This window comes from Patagioenas fasciata, chromosome 23 (genome assembly GCF_037038585.1).
Source record: "Patagioenas fasciata isolate bPatFas1 chromosome 23, bPatFas1.hap1, whole genome shotgun sequence".
In the NCBI taxonomy this organism is placed as follows: Eukaryota; Metazoa; Chordata; class Aves; order Columbiformes; family Columbidae; genus Patagioenas; species Patagioenas fasciata.
In genome coordinates, this window is record NC_092542.1 from 8097659 (window position 1) to 8113329 (window position 15671).

General features: G+C 61.9%; 1 long non-coding RNA gene across 1 annotated transcript in view; it reads right to left on the minus strand.

Moving 5' to 3' along the window:
• The window catches only part of LOC139825514 (uncharacterized), a 49439-nt gene extending 34122 nt beyond the window's left edge, over positions 1 to 15317 (minus strand). The window contains exons 1-2 of the long non-coding RNA XR_011735601.1: positions 15153 to 15317; positions 14312 to 14371 (exon numbers count right to left, since the gene is read on the minus strand). This is a non-coding gene — a long non-coding RNA (uncharacterized lncRNA). The remainder of the gene's footprint in view (positions 1 to 14311; positions 14372 to 15152) is intronic.
• Between the last annotated feature and the right edge of the window lie 354 nt (positions 15318 to 15671).

The following is a 15671-nucleotide window of genomic DNA, read 5'->3' on the forward strand; positions in this document are numbered from 1 at the left end:
GGGGACAAAGGGTGGGTCCCCATGGTGTCACAATGGGCCCTGGTGACAAGGAGGGTCCCCACGGTGCCAGGATGGGTCCTGGGGACAAGGGCGTCCCCCAGATGTCACAATAAGCCCTGGGGACAAAGTGGGGTCCTGGGATGTCACAATGGGCCCTGGGGACAATGGGAGTCCCCAAGGTGTCAGAACGAGCCCTGGGGACAAAGTGGAATCCTGGAATGTCACAATGGTCCCCAGTGACAAAGGGGTTCCCCATGGTGCCACAATGGGCCCTGGGGACAAAAGGGGTCCCCAGGATTTCACAATGGCCCTGGGGACAAAGGGGGGTCCTGGGATGTCACAATGGGCCCTGGGGACAAAGAGGTATCCCCATGGTGCCACAACGGGCCCTGGGAGCAAGGGGGTGGCCAGGATGTCACAATGGGTCCTGGGGAAAATGGGGGGTGCCCAGGATGTCACAATGGACCCTGAGGACAAGCGGGGGTCTCCATGGTGTCACAATGGGCCCCAGTGACAAAGGGGCTCCCCTGAATGTCACAGTAGGTCCTGGGGACAATGGGGGGTGCTGGGACGTCACAATGGGCCCTGGGGACAACGAGGGATCCCCAGGATGTCACAATGGGCCCTGGGGACAAAGAGGGGTCCCCTGAATGTCACAATGGGCCCTGGGGACAAGGGGGTGCAGAGGATGTCACAATGGGGCCTGGGGACAATGTGGGGTCCTGGGATGTCACAATGGGCCCCAGTGACAAAGGGTGTCCCCTGAATGTCACAATGGGTCCTGGGGACAATGGGGGGTCCTGGGACGTCACAATGGGCCCTGGGGACAAGGAGGGATCCCCAGGATGTCACAATGGGCCCTGGGGACAATGGGGGGTCGTTAGCCGTCACAATGGCCCCTGGGGACAAAGAGGGGTCCCCTGAATGTCACAATGGGCCCTGGGGAAAATGGGGGGTCCTGGGACGTCACAATGGGCCCCAGTGACAAGAGGGGGTCCCCAGGATGTCACAATGGGCCCTGGGGACAAACAGGGGTCCCCTGAATGTCACAATGGGCCCTGGGGACAAGGGGGTGCCGAGGATGTCACAATGGGCCCTGGGGACAATGGGGGGTCCTGGGACGTCACAATGGGCCCTGCGGACAAGGGTGGTACCCAGGACGTCACAATGGGCCCTGGGGACAAGGGGGGGTCCCCATAGTGTCACAATGGGTCCTGGGGACAAGTGGGGTCCCCAGGATGTCGCAATGGGCCCTGGTGACAATGTGGGGTCCTGGGATGTCACAATGGGCCCCAGTGACAAAGGGGGTCCCCTGAATGTCACAATGGGTCCTGGGGACAATGGGGGGTCCTGGGACGTCACAATGGGCCCTGGGGACAAGGAGGGATCCCCAGGATGTCACAATGGGCCCTGGGGACAATGGAGGGTCCTGGGACGTCACAATGGGCCCTGGGGACAAGAGGGGGTCCCCTGGATGTCACAATGGGCTCTGGGGACAAGGGGGGTCCCCAGGACGTCACAATGGGCCCTGGGGACAAAGGGGGGTGTCGACGGTGTCACAATGGGCCCCAGTGTCAAAGGGGGTCCCCATGGTGCCACAATGGGCCCTGGAGACAAAGGGGGTCCCTTGGATGTCACAATGGGCTCTGGGGACAAGGAGGGTCCCCAGGATGTCACAATGGGTCGTGGGGACAAGGAGGGATCCCCAGGATGTCACAATGGGCCCTGGGGACAATGGGGGGTCCTTAGACTTCACAATGGGCCCTGGGGACAAAGAGGGGTCCCCTGAATGTCACAATGGGCCCTGGGGACAATGGGGGGTCCTGGGACATCACAATGGGCCCCAGTGACAAGAGGGGGTCCCCAGGATGTCACAATGGGCCCTGGGAACAAACAGGGGTCCCCGGAATGTCACAATGGGCCCTGGGGACAAGGGGGTGCAGAGGATGTCACAATGGGCCCTGGGGACAATGGGGGGTCCTGGGACGTCACAATGAGCCCTGCGGACAAGGGTGGTACCCAGGATGTCACAATGGGCCCTGGGAACAAGGGGGGGTCCCCATAGTGTCACAATGGGCCCTGGGGACAAGGAGGGATCCACAGGATGTCACAATGGGCCCTGGGAACAATGGGGGGTCCTGGAACGTCACAATGGGCCCTGGGGACAAAGAGGGGTCCCCTGAATGTCACAATGGGCCCTGGGGACAAGGGGGTGCAGTGGATGTCACAATGGGCCCTGGGGACAATGGGGGGTCCTGGAATGTCTCAATGGGCCCTGGGGACAAAGGGGATGTCCACATGGTGCCACAATGGGCCCTGGGAGCAAGGGGGTCCCCAGGATGTCACAGTGGGTCCTGGGGACAATGGGAGGTGCCCAAGATGTCACAATGGACCCTGAGGACAAGCAGGGGTCTCCATGGTGTCACAATGGGTCCCCAGTGACAAGGGGGGGTCCCCATGGTGTCACAATGGGCCCTGGGGACAAACGTGGTTCCCCTCAATATCAAAATGGGTCCTGGGGACAAAGTGGGCTCCTCGGATGTCACAATGGACACTGGGGACAACGGGAGGTCCTGGGGCGTCACAATGGGCCCTGGGGACAAAGTTGGTCCCCACGATGTCTCAATGAGCCCCAGTGACAAAGGGGGGTCCCCAGGATGTCACAATGGGCCGTGGGGACAATGAGGCTCCTGGGACATCACAATGGGTCCTGGGGACAAGGGGGGGACCCCTGAATGTCACAATGGGCCGTGGGGACAATGTGGGGTCCTGGGATGTCACAATGGGCCCCAGTGCCAAAGGGGGTCCCCTGAATGTCACAATGGGCCCTGGGGACAATGGGGGATCCTGGGACGTCACAATGGGCCCTGGGGACAAGGGGGGTGTCCCCTGAATGTCACAATGGGCCCTGGGGACAATGTGGGGTCCTGGGATGTCACAATGGGCCCCAGTGACAAAGGGGGTCCCCTGAATGTCACAATGGGCTCTAGGGACAATGGGGGGTCCTGGGAAGTCACAATGGGCCCTGGGGACAAGGGGGGTGTCCCCTGAATGTCACAATGGGCCCTGGGGAGAAAGGGGGTCCCCAGGATGTCAAAATGGGCCTTGGGGACAAAGTGGGGTTCTTGGATATCACAATGTGACACAGTGCAAAGGGGGTCCCCATGGTGCCACAATGAACCCTGGAGACAAAGGGAGGTCCCTAGGATGTCACAATGGGCCCTTGGGACAATGGCTTCCTGGGATGTCACAACGGGTCCGCAGTGACAAAGGGGGTCCCCAGGATGTCTCAATGGGCCCTGAGGACAATGGGAGGTCCCCGTGGTGTCACAAAGGGTCCCCAGTGACAAGGGAGGTCCCCACAGTGCCAGGATGGGTCCTGCGGACAAGGAGGTCCCCAGGATGTCACCATGGGCCCTGGGGACAAAGGGGGTCCCCAGGATGTCACAATGGGCCCTGGGGACAAAGAGACTCCCCAGGATGTCACAATGGGACCTGGGGACAAGGGGGTCCCCAGGAACTCACAATGGGCTCTGGGGACAATGGAGGTTCCCCAGGATGTTCACAATAGGCCCTGAGGACAAGGGGTGGTCCCCATGGTGTCAAAATGGGTCCCCAGTGACAAGGGGGTCCCCAAGGTGTCACAATGGGCCCTGGGAACAACGGGGGGTCCTGGGACGTAACAATAGGCCCTAGGGACAAAGGGGGTCCCCACGGTGTTACAATGGTCCCGGGGGACAGGGGGGATGCCCAGGATGTCACAATGGGTCCCCAGTGACAAGGAGGGTCCCCATGGTGTCACGATGGGTCCTGGGGACAAGGGGGTCCCCAGGATGTAAGAATGAACCCTGGGGACAATGGGGGGTCCTGGGACGTCACAATGGGTCCTGGGGACAAAGGGTGTCTCCAGGATGTCACAATGGGCTCTGGGGACAATGCAGGGTCCTGGGACGTCACAATGGGTCCTTAGGACAAAGAGGGGTCCCCAGGATGTCACAATGGGCCCTGGGGACAATGTGGGGTCCTGGGATGTCACAATGGGCCCCAGTGACAAAGGGGGTCCCCTGAATGTCACAATGGGTCCTGGGGACAATGGGGGTTCCTGGGACGTCACAATGGGCCCTGGGGACAAGGAGGGATCCCCAGGATGTCACAATGGGCCCTGGGGACAATGGGGGGTCCTGGGACGTCACAATGGGCCCTGGGGACAAGAGGGGGTCCCCAGGATGTCACAATGGGCCCTGGGGACAATGGCGGGTTCTGGGACGTCACAATGGGCCCTGGGGACAAGGGGGGGTCCCCAGGATGTCACAATGGGCCCTGGGGAAAAAGAGGGGTCCCCTGAATGTCACAATGGGCCCTGGGGACAAGGGGGTGCTGAGGATGTCACAATGGGCCCTGGGGACAATGGGGGGTCCTGGGACGTCACAATGGGCCCTGAGGACAGTGGTGGGTCCCCTGAATGTCACAATGGGCCCTGGGGACAACGGGGGGTCCGCAGGATGTCACAACGGGCACTGGGGACAAAGGGTGGGTCCCCATGGTGTCACAATGGGCCCTGGTGACAAGGAGGGTCCCCACGGTGCCAGGATGGGTCCTGGGGACAAGGGCGTCCCCCAGATGTCACAATAAGCCCTGGGGACAAAGTGGGGTCCTGGGATGTCACAATGGGCCCTGGGGACAATGGGAGTCCCCAAGGTGTCAGAACGAGCCCTGGGGACAAAGTGGAATCCTGGAATGTCACAATGGTCCCCAGTGACAAAGGGGTTCCCCATGGTGCCACAATGGGCCCTGGGGACAAAAGGGGTCCCCAGGATTTCACAATGGCCCTGGGGACAAAGGGGGGTCCTGGGATGTCACAATGGGCCCTGGGGACAAAGAGGTATCCCCATGGTGCCACAACGGGCCCTGGGAGCAAGGGGGTGGCCAGGATGTCACAATGGGTCCTGGGGAAAATGGGGGGTGCCCAGGATGTCACAATGGACCCTGAGGACAAGCGGGGGTCTCCATGGTGTCACAATGGGCCCCAGTGACAAAGGGGCTCCCCTGAATGTCACAGTAGGTCCTGGGGACAATGGGGGGTGCTGGGACGTCACAATGGGCCCTGGGGACAACGAGGGATCCCCAGGATGTCACAATGGGCCCTGGGGACAAAGAGGGGTCCCCTGAATGTCACAATGGGCCCTGGGGACAAGGGGGTGCAGAGGATGTCACAATGGGGCCTGGGGACAATGTGGGGTCCTGGGATGTCACAATGGGCCCCAGTGACAAAGGGTGTCCCCTGAATGTCACAATGGGTCCTGGGGACAATGGGGGGTCCTGGGACGTCACAATGGGCCCTGGGGACAAGGAGGGATCCCCAGGATGTCACAATGGGTCCTGGGGACAATGGGCGGTCCTGGGACGTCACAATGGGCCCTGAGGACAAGGAGGGATCCCCAGGATGTCACAATGGGCCCTGGGGACAATGGGGGGTCGTTAGCCGTCACAATGGCCCCTGGGGACAAAGAGGGGTCCCCTGAATGTCACAATGGGCCCTGGGGAAAATGGGGGGTCCTGGGACGTCACAATGGGCCCCAGTGACAAGAGGGGGTCCCCAGGATGTCACAATGGGCCCTGGGGACAAACAGGGGTCCCCTGAATGTCACAATGGGCCCTGGGGACAAGGGGGTGCCGAGGATGTCACAATGGGCCCTGGGGACAATGGGGGGTCCTGGGACGTCACAATGGGCCCTGCGGACAAGGGTGGTACCCAGGACGTCACAATGGGCCCTGGGGACAAGGGGGGGTCCCCATAGTGTCACAATGGGTCCTGGGGACAAGTGGGGTCCCCAGGATGTCGCAATGGGCCCTGGTGACAATGTGGGGTCCTGGGATGTCACAATGGGCCCCAGTGACAAAGGGGGTCCCCTGAATGTCACAATGGGTCCTGGGGACAATGGGGGGTCCTGGGACGTCACAATGGGCCCTGGGGACAAGGAGGGATCCCCAGGATGTCACAATGGGCCCTGGGGACAATGGAGGGTCCTGGGACGTCACAATGGGCCCTGGGGACAAGAGGGGGTCCCCTGGATGTCACAATGGGCTCTGGGGACAAGGGGGGTCCCCAGGACGTCACAATGGGCCCTGGGGACAAAGGGGGGTGTCGACGGTGTCACAATGGGCCCCAGTGTCAAAGGGGGTCCCCATGGTGCCACAATGGGCCCTGGAGACAAAGGGGGTCCCTTGGATGTCACAATGGGCTCTGGGGACAAGGAGGGTCCCCAGGATGTCACAATGGGTCGTGGGGACAAGGAGGGATCCCCAGGATGTCACAATGGGCCCTGGGGACAATGGGGGGTCCTTAGACTTCACAATGGGCCCTGGGGACAAAGAGGGGTCCCCTGAATGTCACAATGGGCCCTGGGGACAATGGGGGGTCCTGGGACATCACAATGGGCCCCAGTGACAAGAGGGGGTCCCCAGGATGTCACAATGGGCCCTGGGAACAAACAGGGGTCCCCGGAATGTCACAATGGGCCCTGGGGACAAGGGGGTGCAGAGGATGTCACAATGGGCCCTGGGGACAATGGGGGGTCCTGGGACGTCACAATGGGCCCTGCGGACAAGGAGGGATCCCCAGGATGTCACAATGGGCCCTGGGGACAATGGGGGGTCCTGGGACGTCACAATGAGCCCTGCGGACAAGGGTGGTACCCAGGATGTCACAATGGGCCCTGGGAACAAGGGGGGGTCCCCATAGTGTCACAATGGGCCCTGGGGACAAGGAGGGATCCACAGGATGTCACAATGGGCCCTGGGAACAATGGGGGGTCCTGGAACGTCACAATGGGCCCTGGGGACAAAGAGGGGTCCCCTGAATGTCACAATGGGCCCTGGGGACAAGGGGGTGCAGTGGATGTCACAATGGGCCCTGGGGACAATGGGGGGTCCTGGAATGTCTCAATGGGCCCTGGGGACAAAGGGGATGTCCACATGGTGCCACAATGGGCCCTGGGAGCAAGGGGGTCCCCAGGATGTCACAGTGGGTCCTGGGGACAATGGGAGGTGCCCAAGATGTCACAATGGACCCTGAGGACAAGCAGGGGTCTCCATGGTGTCACAATGGGTCCCCAGTGACAAGGGGGGGTCCCCATGGTGTCACAATGGGCCCTGGGGACAAACGTGGTTCCCCTCAATATCAAAATGGGTCCTGGGGACAAAGTGGGCTCCTCGGATGTCACAATGGACACTGGGGACAACGGGAGGTCCTGGGGCGTCACAATGGGCCCTGGGGACAAAGTTGGTCCCCACGATGTCTCAATGAGCCCCAGTGACAAAGGGGGGTCCCCAGGATGTCACAATGGGCCGTGGGGACAATGAGGCTCCTGGGACATCACAATGGGTCCTGGGGACAAGGGGGGGACCCCTGAATGTCACAATGGGCCGTGGGGACAATGTGGGGTCCTGGGATGTCACAATGGGCCCCAGTGCCAAAGGGGGTCCCCTGAATGTCACAATGGGCCCTGGGGACAATGGGGGATCCTGGGACGTCACAATGGGCCCTGGGGACAAGGGGGGTGTCCCCTGAATGTCACAATGGGCCCTGGGGACAATGTGGGGTCCTGGGATGTCACAATGGGCCCCAGTGACAAAGGGGGTCCCCTGAATGTCACAATGGGCTCTAGGGACAATGGGGGGTCCTGGGAAGTCACAATGGGCCCTGGGGACAAGGGGGGTGTCCCCTGAATGTCACAATGGGCCCTGGGGAGAAAGGGGGTCCCCAGGATGTCAAAATGGGCCTTGGGGACAAAGTGGGGTTCTTGGATATCACAATGTGACACAGTGCAAAGGGGGTCCCCATGGTGCCACAATGAACCCTGGAGACAAAGGGAGGTCCCTAGGATGTCACAATGGGCCCTTGGGACAATGGCTTCCTGGGATGTCACAACGGGTCCGCAGTGACAAAGGGGGTCCCCAGGATGTCTCAATGGGCCCTGAGGACAATGGGAGGTCCCCGTGGTGTCACAAAGGGTCCCCAGTGACAAGGGAGGTCCCCACAGTGCCAGGATGGGTCCTGCGGACAAGGAGGTCCCCAGGATGTCACCATGGGCCCTGGGGACAAAGGGGGTCCCCAGGATGTCACAATGGGCCCTGGGGACAAAGAGACTCCCCAGGATGTCACAATGGGACCTGGGGACAAGGGGGTCCCCAGGAACTCACAATGGGCTCTGGGGACAATGGAGGTTCCCCAGGATGTTCACAATAGGCCCTGAGGACAAGGGGTGGTCCCCATGGTGTCAAAATGGGTCCCCAGTGACAAGGGGGTCCCCAAGGTGTCACAATGGGCCCTGGGAACAACGGGGGGTCCTGGGACGTAACAATAGGCCCTAGGGACAAAGGGGGTCCCCACGGTGTTACAATGGTCCCGGGGGACAGGGGGGATGCCCAGGATGTCACAATGGGTCCCCAGTGACAAGGAGGGTCCCCATGGTGTCACGATGGGTCCTGGGGACAAGGGGGTCCCCAGGATGTAAGAATGAACCCTGGGGACAATGGGGGGTCCTGGGACGTCACAATGGGTCCTGGGGACAAAGGGTGTCTCCAGGATGTCACAATGGGCTCTGGGGACAATGCAGGGTCCTGGGACGTCACAATGGGTCCTTAGGACAAAGAGGGGTCCCCAGGATGTCACAATGGGCCCTGGGGACAATGTGGGATCCTGGGATGTCACAATGGGCCCCAGTGACAAAGGGGGTGCCCTGAATGTCACAATGGGCCCTGGGGACAATGGGGGGGTCTTGGGACGTCACAATGGGCCCTGGGGACAAGGAGGGATCGCCAGGATGTCACAATGGGCCCTGGGGACAATGGGGGGTCCTGGGACGTCACAATGGGCCCTGGGGACAAGAGGGGGTCCCCAGGATGTCACAATGGGCCCTGGGGACAAAGAGGTGTCCCCTGAATGTCACAATGGGCCCTGGGGACAAGGGGGTGCAGAGGATGTCACAATAGGCCCTGGGGACAATGGGGGGTCCTGGGACGTCACAATGGGCCCGGGGAACAAGGGGGTTCCCCAGGATGTCACAATGGGCCCTGGGGACAAAGAGGGGCCCTACAACGTCACAATCAGCCCTGGGTACATTGGGGGTCCCCTGAAAGTCACAATGAGCCTTGGGAGCAGAGGGGGCTCCCCAGGACGTCACAATGGGCCCTGGGAACAATGGGGGTCCCTTGAAGGTCACAATGGGCCCTGGGGACAATGGTGGGTCCCCTGAATGTCAAAATGGGCCCTGGGGACAAAGGGGGGTCCGCAGGATGTCACAATGGGCACTGGGGACAAAGGGGAGGTCCCCATTGTGTCACAATGGGCCCAAGTGACAAGGAGGGTCCCCACGGTGCCACGATGGGTCCTGGGGACAAGGGGGTCCCCCAGATGTCACAATGGGCCCTGGGGACAATGGGGTTGCCCAGGATGTCACAATGGACCCTGGGGACAAAGGGGGATCCCCAGGATGTCACAATGGGCCCTGGGGACCAGGGGTGTCCTGCGATGTCACAATGGGCCCTGGGGAGAAAGGGGGTCCCCTGGATGTCACAATGGGCTCTGGGGACAAGGAGGGTCCCCAGGATGTCACAATGACCCCTGCGGACAAGGGGGGTGTCGATGGTTTCACAATGGGCCCTGGGAACAAGGTGGGGTCCCCATAGTGTCACAATGGGTCCTGGGGACAAGTGGAGTCCCCAGGATGTCACAATGGGTCCTGGGGACAATGTGGGGTCCTGGGATGTCACAATGGGCCCCAGTGACAAAGGGGTTCCCCATGGTGCCACAATGGTCCCTGGGGACAAAGGGGGTCCCCAGGATTTGACAATAGCACTGGGGACAAATGGGGGTCATGGGATGTCACAGTGGGCCCTGGGGACAAGGGAGGTCCCCATGGTGTCACAATAAGCCCTGGGGACAAAGTGGGGTGTTGGGATATCACAATGGGCCCCAGTGACAAAAGGGGGTCCCCATGGTGCCACAATGGGCCGTGGGGACCAGGGGGGGTACTGCAATGTCACAATGGGCCCTGGGGACAATGGTGGGTCCCCTGAATGTCAAAATGGGCCCTGGGGACAAAGGGGGGTAGCAGGATGTCACAATGGGTACTGGGGACAAAGGGGGCGTCCCCATGGTGTCACAATGGGCCCTGGGGACAAAGGGGGATCCCCAGGATGTCACAATGGGCCCTGGGGACAATGGGAGTCCCCAAGGTGTCAGAACGAGCCCTGGGGACAAAGTGGAATCCTGGGATGTCACAATGGCCCCCAGTGACAAAGGGGTTCCCCATGGTGCCAAAATGGGCCCTGGGCACAAAGGGGGTCCCCAAGATTTCACAATAGCACTGGGGACAAAGGGGGGTCATGGGATGTCACAATGGGCCCTGGGGACAAGGGAGGTCCCCATGGTGTCACAATAAGCCCTGGGGACAAAGTGGGGTCCTGGGATGTCACAATGGGCCCCAGTGACAAAGGGGGTCCCCATGGTGCCACAATGGGCCGTGGGGACAAAAGGGGTCCGCAGGATGTCACAATGGGCCCTGGGGACCAGGGCGGGTCCTGCGATGTCACAATGGGCCCCAGTGACAAAGGGGGTGCCCTGAATGTCACAATGGGTCCTGAAGACAATGGGGGGTCCTGGGACGTCACAATGGGCCCTGGGGACAAGGAGGGATCCCCAGGATGTCACAATGGGCCCTGGGGACAAGGAGGGATCCCCAGGATGTCACAATGTGCCCTGGGTACAAAGAGGCGTCCCCTGAATGTCGCAATGGGCCCTGGGGACAAGGGGGGGTCCCCAGGATGTCACAATGTGCCCTGGGTACAAAGAGGCGTCCCCTGAATGTCGCAATGGGCCCTGGGGACAAACAGGGATCCCCAGGATGTCACAATGGGCCCTGAGGACAATGGGGGGTCCTGGGACGTCACAATGGGCCCCAGTAATAAGGGGGTATCCCCAGGATGTCATAATGGGCCCTGGGGACCAGGGGGGTCCTTCGATGTCACAATGGGCCCTGGGGACAAAGGGGGTCCCCTGGATGTCACAATGGGCCCTGGGGACAAAGGGGGGTCCTGGGATGTCTCAATGAGCCCTGCGGACAAGGGTGGTACCCACGGTGTCACAATGGGCCCTGGGAACAAGGGGGGGACCCCATAGTGTCACAATGGGTCCTGGGGACAATGTGGGGTCCTGGGATGTCACAATGGGCCCCAGTGACAAAGGGGCCCCCTGAATGTCACAATGGGTCCTGGGGAAAATGGGGGGTCCTGGGACGTCACAATGGGCCCTGGGGACAAGGAGGGATCCCCAGGATGTCACAATGGGCCCTGGGGACAAAGAGGCGTCCCCGGAATGTCACAATGGGCCCTGGGGACAAAGAGGAGTCCCCTGAATGTCGCAATGGGCCCTGGGGACAATGGGGGGTCCTAAGACGTCACAATGGGCCCTGGGGACAAGGAAGGATCCTGGGACGTCACAATGGGCCCCAGTGACAAGGGGGGGTCCCCAGGATGTCACAATGGGCCCTGGGGACAAAGAGGGGTCCCCTGAATGTCACAATGGGCCCTGGGGACAAGGGGGTGCAGTGGATGTTACAATGGGCCCTGGGGACAATGGGGGGTGTCCAGGATGTGAGAATGAGTCCTGAGGACAAGGGGGGGTCCCCATGGTGTCACAATGGGTCCCCAGTGACAAGGAGGGGTCCCCATGGTGTCACAATAGGCCCTGGGGACAAAGTGGGGTCCAAGAATGTCACAATGGGCCCTGGGGACAAAAGGGGTTGCCATGGTGCCACAATGGGCCCTGGGGTCAAAGGGGGGTCCTGGGATGTCACAATGGGCCCTGGGGACAAAGGGGGTGTCCCCATGGTGCCACAACGGGCCCTGGGAGCAAGGGGGTGGCCAGGATGTCACAATGGGTCCTGGGGAAAATGGGGGGTGCCCAGGATGTCACAATGGACCCTGAGGACAAGCGGGGGTCTCCATGGTGTCACAATGGGCCCCAGTGACAAAGGGGGTCCCCTGAATGTCACAATAGGTCCTGGGGACAATGGGGGGTCCTGGGACGTCACAATGGGCCCTGGGGACAAGGAGGGATCCCCAGGATGTCAGAATGGGCCCTGGGGACAATGGGGGGTCCTGGGACGTCACAATGGGCCCTGGGAAGAAGGGGGGGTCCCCAGGATGTCACAATGGGCCCTGGGGACAAGGGGGTGCCGAGGATGTCACAATGGGCTCTGGGGACAATGGGGGGTCCTGGGCTGTCACAATGGACCCTGAGGACAAGGGGGGTCCCCAGGATGTCACAATGGGCCCTGGGGACAAAGGGGGTCCCCACGGTATCAGAATGGGCCCTGGGGACAAGGGGGGTCCCCTGAATGTCACAATGGGCCCTGGGGACAATGGGGGGTCCTGGGATGTCACAATGAGCCCTGCAGACAAGGGTGGTACCCACAGTGTCACAATGGGCCCTGGGCACAAGCGGGGGTCCCCATAGTGTCACAATGGACCCTGGGGACAAGGGGGTGCCGAGGATGTCACAATGGGCCCTGGGGACAATGGGGGGTCCTGGGACCGCACAATGGGCCCTGAGGACAATGGTGGGTCCCCTGAATGTCAAAATGGGCCCTGGGGACAAAGGGGGGTCCGCAGGATGTCACAATGGGCACTGGGGACAAAGGGGGGGTCCCCAGGATGTCACAATGGGCCCTGGGGACAATGTGGGGTCCTGGGATTTCACAATGGGCCCCAGTGACAAAGGGGGTCCCCTGAATGTCACAATGGGTCCTGGGGACAATGGGGGGTCCTGGGACGTCACAATGGGCCCTGGGGACAAGGGGGGGTCCCCAGGATGTCACAATGGGCCCTGGTGACAAAGAGGGGTCCCCTGAATGTCACAATGGGCCCTGGGGACAGGGGGGTGCAGTGGATGTCACAATGGGCCCTGGGGACAATGGGGGGTCCTAAGACGTCACAATGAACCCTGGGGACAACGGGGGGTCCTGGGACGTCACAATGGGCCCCAGTGACAAGGGGCGGTCCCCAGGATGTCACAATGGGCCCTGGGGACAAAGAGGAGTCCCCTGAATGTCACAATGGGCCCTGGGGACAATGGGGGTCCCCAGGATGTCACAATGGGCCCTGGGGACAATAGGAGGTTCTGGGATGTCACAATGGGCCCTTGGGGTTTAGAAGTCAGGTCTAAGAGTGCAGCGTTTGGGGTGCAGGGGCTTGGGGGGAAATTTAAGGTTGCAGAGTGTGGGGTGCACAGGACTGGGGCACAGGATTTGGGGGTGCGGGGTTTCAGGGTTCAGGATTTGGAGGTGTGGAGTTTTGGGGTGCAGGGGTTGGGAGTGCAGGGTGGTGGGGGTGAGAGATTTGGGTGCAGGATTTGGGGGTGCAGAGTCTTGGGAGGCAAGGATCCGGGTCTTCAGGATTTGGGGGTTCAGTGTTTAGGGCAGCACAATCTTGGGGTGCAGGGGTTTGCAGTGAAAGGTTTGGTAGGCAGGATTTGGGGTGCAGGATTCTGGGGTGCTGGGTTTGGGGTACAGGATTTGGTGTTGCAGGGATGGGGTTGAAGGGCTTGGGTTGCCAGGCCTTTGAGGTGCAGGATTTGGAGGTGCAGGGTTTGGGAGGGAATTCTTTGGGGTACAGGGTTTGGGGGCAGGTTTAGGGGTGTAGGGTATAGGACGGAAAGATTTGGGAATGCAGGGTTTGGGGTGCAGGTTTCGGGGTTCAGGAAGGTAGGGAGGGCAGGATTAGGGGGTGCAAGGTTTCAGTTGTAGGGTTTAGGGGTGCAGAGTTTGGTAGGGCCGAATTTGGGGGTGCAGGATCTGGGGTGCAGGGTTTGGGAAGACAGGATCGGGGGTGGAGGATTTGGGGGTGCAGGATTGAGGGGCAGGGTTTTGGTGCAGGGCTTGGGGTCAGGATCTGGGGTGCAGGTTTGGGAAGAGTATTTTGGGGTGCAGGATTTTGGGTGCCGTGTCTGCGGGGCAGGTTTGGGGTGATCACTGCTGATCCGCACACACTCGCTCTCTCTGTCCCCATTGTCCCCAATGCCCCCTTACCTGTCTCACCTCCCTCTCCAGCTCCGCTCCCACCCCCCCAATCCCCCTCAGCGGGGCCAGCCCGGGGTGCAGCTCCTGCAACGGCTCCTCCTCTGCATTCATTAACAATTAACACCCTCAGCAGCGCTAATTAACACCCCCCCCACCCCCCCGTATCCCCGCCGCCCCCTAACTACCCCCTAATTCGCGCTAATCACCCCTAATTCCCCCTCATTACTCACCCAGCAGCCCCTCGATGTCCGGAGCCGCCATCTTGCCCCGCCGGGAGGGCCACAAACCACCTCAAAATTGACCCAAAATAGCGCTTTTTCAACCCAAAACCCTCCCGCTGAGGCTCCCCGAGCTGTGTCCCCAAAGCCCCCGCTGTTGTCACCTCGGGAAAAGCGCGAAAAAAGCGGCCCCGGGGGTCCCCGCGCTTCGCTTCGCGCTCTGAGGGAAAGCGCGGGAAAACGAGCGGAGACGGAAAGAGCCGAGCGGAGCCGAATGGGCCCGAGCGGAGCCGAATGGGCCCGAGCGGAGCCGAACGGCGCCCGAGCGGAGCCGAACGGCGCCCGAGCGGAGCCGAACGGCGCCCGAGCGGAGCCGAGCGGCGCCCGAGTCCCGGCCGGGGCCGAACGCACCCGAAGTCTTCCCGAAGGGGTCCGAGTGGAGCCGACCGCACCCGAAGGGACCCGAACCCACCCGAAGGGGCCCGAGTGGAGCCGAACAAACCCGAAGGGACCCGAACCCACCCGAAGGGACCCGAACGACCCGAAGGGACCCGAACGCACCCGAAGGGACCCGAACGCACCCGAAGGGACCCGAACGCACCCGAAGGGACCCGAAGTCTCCCCGAAGGGGCCCGAACCCACCCGAAGGGGCCCGAACCCACCCGAAGGGGCCCGAAGTCTCCCCGAAGGGGCCCGAAGTCTCCCCGAAGGGACCCGAACCCACCCGAAAGTGCCCCAAAAGGCGCCAAACTCCCAAATCCCCCCCTTTTTACCCCAAAACCCGTGTTCCGCTCCCCCCCCGGCCCCTCCTCTTCCTCCCCCCGCCCCCTTTCTTCCCCTTTTCCCGCCTCACGATCGTTTCCCGCCGCGGCGGTGGCTGCGAGCGAGGCCACGCCCCCTTCCTCAGGCGGCGGCCAATGGGAAGCGGGGGGGGGTGCGTGGCCACGCCCACTGTGCGTGGCGTGCGCGGAGGCGGCTCCGAGAGGAGCCGAAGATACACGAAGGGAGCCGAAGGGACCCGAGGGGACCCGAAGGGACCCGAACGCACCCGAAGGGACCCGAGTGGGGCCCGAACGCACCCGAGGGGACCCGAAGGCACCCAAAGGGACCCGAACGCACCCGAAGGGACCCGAGTGGGACCCGAACACACCCGAAGGGACCCGAAGGGACCCGAGTGGGGCCCGCACTCACCCGAAGGGACCCGAAGGGACCCGAACACACTTAGGGGGCTCCATGAGTCACTTATGGGTCACTATGGGGCACTCCTGGGTCCCTAAGGGGGAAATTATGGGGGTCTATGGGGAGTTCAGGAGGGACCCAGGAGTACCCCAAGGGACCCAGGAGTGCCCCAAAGGACCCAGGAGTTCAGGAG